Source organism: Hippocampus comes, unplaced genomic scaffold (genome assembly GCF_001891065.2).
Source record: "Hippocampus comes isolate QL1 unplaced genomic scaffold, H_comes_QL1_v1.1 scaffold130, whole genome shotgun sequence".
Classification (NCBI taxonomy): Eukaryota; Metazoa; Chordata; class Actinopteri; order Syngnathiformes; family Syngnathidae; genus Hippocampus; species Hippocampus comes.
Genome location: NW_017842057.1, coordinates 953419 through 957266, shown reverse-complemented (window position 1 = coordinate 957266; position 3848 = coordinate 953419).

Genomic DNA, 3848 nt, shown 5'->3' with positions numbered 1-3848 from the left:
TTTTTTTTTTCTTGGTTAAGTCCTCTGAGACCTGAATGATTTGCCTCACATAACTGCTTTTGCACATTCTGGAAACTGCTGAACTCACAATCTCCCGGTGGGACATTAGGGCTCAATTTGGGCCTCAACGTACCATTAAAACTAAACAAAATTTGTCGGTTTCTTAATTTGCTTAATTTTTGATGAACACATGTGTCATCGTCATCCAGTGACAAAATTAACATGGAGGTGAAGTTTCACCAGTGGTTTGACCGGGAATGTAATCAGTTCAGAGAGTCCCTCCATCATCACAAAAGGGAGGAGGTGAGGTTGAGGAATTTGGTGGCGAAACGTTATGTTTACGCATCAGAGCCTGGCACACCATGTAAGTGCACGCAACAGAGGCAAGCGCTCCGAGCTTTGGTTTCAGGTTTGATGAAGAGTTTTCCTTTCAGCAAGGCGCATGATCACTGACAGATGCAGCATGCAACATGTCTCAAAGAATTACCTTCATCTCGGAATTGATACACTTTTATTGTAACTCATTTCTGAAATGTATTACCAGTATGTTGTTGTTTAGCACGTCAACTTCATAGTGCAGAGGAACCGGGTTCAATTCCAGCTCTGGCCTTCCTGGGTGGAGTTTGCATGTTCTCCTTGTGCTTTCGTGGGTTTTCTCCGAGTGCTCCGGTTTCCTCTCACATTCCAAAAACATGCATGGCAGGCGGATTGAACACTCCAAAATTGTCCCTTGGTGTGCGTGTGAGCGCGAATGGTTGTTCGTTTCTGTGTGGCCTGCGATTGACTGGCAACCGGTTCAGGGTGTCCCCTGCATACTGCCCGAAGACGGCTGGGATAGACTCTGACCCTGGTAAGGATAAAGCGGTTCGGAAAATGAATGAATATATCTCAATACAAGCTATCTCTCAAATTTGTAATATGTTCATTTACATTAAATCGTGCCTTCCTTGCAGAGAAGGTCGGAAATTTCATACCGCCGACTTTGAAAAGTTTAAAAAAATATATTCAAAGGGATGCCACATTATGTTGACATTTCTACTGGTAGGAGTTGAAATAAATTGGTGTACTCTGATGTGACCCAAGATGCCGAAGTCTCATGTCACACAACAATGCAGGTTTCCTAAAATATTGCCGATGAATTTTGATTTTTTTTTTTTTTTGGTGCCTTTCATTTTCCAATATTTGCTGCACTTTAGTGCTTAATAAATTGTCCCGCACCTGCCGCCATGTTGTACTCTTGCATAGAAGTCCACCACTCACCACTTATTTTCAGTATGGAACAGCATGTGAGGACTTCTCAATCATCCATTCATCCATCCATTTTCGAATCTGCCTATCCTTGCGAGGAACGCGGGCATGTTGGAACCTATCCCAGCTGTCTATCCTCCTGACTACCAGGAAAAAAAAATGTTGTCCAATCACATTTATTTTGAAATTCCCCAATCTATGTGAAGTAATTGGACTACTCCAAAAGAAATTTTTGAAATTCCACTACATTTTTTAAACACTTGAATACTAGGCTCAAATACACTTAAAACAACTCAAACAACACTTTAACGTGTTCATAAGAGTCTTATAAATAAAATGCCAACAGCATTTCAAGACAAAATGTGTTTAATAAAAAGTATTACTTTTCCTCTTCCCATAAAAAGTGGCAAGCACTGAGGGAAGCCATTTTCTTACTTTTTCTAACCCCTACAAATTTGGTATCATTGGAAAGCACTGAATGTCCTCTTTAGAGTAGCAAAAGGAGTTAATGCGATTGGATGCACTGGGTGGGAGATATTTAGGTTTACAAATGTCCTCTACAGAGGACAAATTTGAGCTACTGGTAGTCAGGAGGCTATGGGCACCAGGCGGTGGACACCACCAGCCAGTCGCAGGGCACACATACACTTAGATAAACAAAAATCACACCTAGGAACAATTCAGAGCACTAAATCAACTTACATGTTTTTGGAATGTGGGAGGAAATCGAGGTACCAGGAGAAAACCCACCCAGGTATGGGGAGAACATGCAAACTCCATATAGGAAGGCCTGGCCATTATCGAACCCCTGACCTCTGCACTGTGAGGCGGGCATGCTAACCGACTAGTCCTGGACCGTACCGCCTAACATCTCAATCAACTTAGATTAAAAAGTTCATTTATTTTTCCCCATAATGATTGTCCCAGGACCAAATTTGGAACTTTTTTTTTTCTTGGTTAAGTCCTCTGAGACCTGAATGATTTGCCTCACATAACTGCTTTTGCACATTCTGGAAACTGCTGAACTCACAATCTCCCAGTGGGACATTAGGGCTCAATTTGGGCCTCAACGTACCATTAAAACTAAACAAAATTTGTCGGTTTCTTAATTTGCTTAATTTTTGATGAACACATGTGTCATCGTCATCCAGTGACAAAATTAACATGGAGGTGAAGTTTCACCAGTGGTTTGACCGGGAATGTAATCAGTTCAGAGAGTCCCTCCATCATCACAAAAGGGAGGAGGTGAGGTTGAGGAATTTGGTGGCGAAACGTTATGTTTACGCATCAGAGCCTGGCACACCATGTAAGTGCACGCAACAGAGGCAAGCGCTCCGAGCTTTGGTTTCAGGTTTGATGAAGAGTTTTCCTTTCAGCAAGGCGCATGATCACTGACAGATGCAGCATGCAACATGTCTCAAAGAATTACCTTCATCTCGGAATTGATACACTTTTATTGTAACTCATTTCTGAAATGTATTACCAGTATGTTGTTGTTTAGCACGTCAACTTCATAGTGCAGAGGAACCGGGTTCAATTCCAGCTCTGGCCTTCCTGGGTGGAGTTTGCATGTTCTCCTTGTGCTTTCGTGGGTTTTCTCCGAGTGCTCCGGTTTCCTCTCACATTCCAAAAACATGCATGGCAGGCGGATTGAACACTCCAAAATTGTCCCTTGGTGTGCGTGTGAGCGCGAATGGTTGTTCGTTTCTGTGTGGCCTGCGATTGACTGGCAACCGGTTCAGGGTGTCCCCTGCATACTGCCCGAAGACGGCTGGGATAGACTCTGACCCTGGTAAGGATAAAGCGGTTCGGAAAATGAATGAATATATCTCAAACACCTTGTTCAGGCATAAGGGTGTCCATATGTGCACTTGGCACCAGGACACCCTAGGCCGCAGTTCGATGATTGACTTTGTGGTTGTATCATCGGATTTGCGGCCGCATGTTTTGGACACTCGGGTGAAGAGAGGGGCGGAGCTGTCAACTGATCACCACCTGGTGGTGAGTAGGCTCCGATGGTGGGGGAAGATGCCGGTCCGTTCCGGCAGACCCAAACGTATTGTGAGGGTTTGTTGGGAGCGTCTGGCGGAATCCCCTGTCAGAAAGAGTTTCAACTCCCACCTCCGGCAGAGCTTTTCCCATGTCCCGGGGGAGGCGGGGGACATTGAGTCCGAATGGACTATGTTCCGTGCCTCTGTTGTTGAGGCGGCCAATCGGAGTTGTGGCCGTAAGGTGGTTGGTGCCTGTCGTGGCGGCAACCCCCGTACTCGCTGGTGGACACCAGCAGTAAGGGATGCCGTCAAGCTGAAGAAGGAGTCCTATCGGGCCTTTATGGCCTGTGGGACCCCAGAGGCAGCTGACAGGTATCGACTGGCTAAGCGGAACGCAGCTTCGGTGGTCGCCGAGGCAAAAACCCGGGTGTGGGAAGAGTTCGGTGAGGCCATGGAAGCCGACTTCCGGACGGCTTCGAGGAAATTCTGGTCCACCATCCGACGTCTCAGGAGGGGGAAGCAGTGCACCACTAACACTGTGTACAGTGGGGATGGGGCGCTGCTGACTTCGACTCGGGACGTTGTGAACCGGTGGGCAGAGTACTTCGA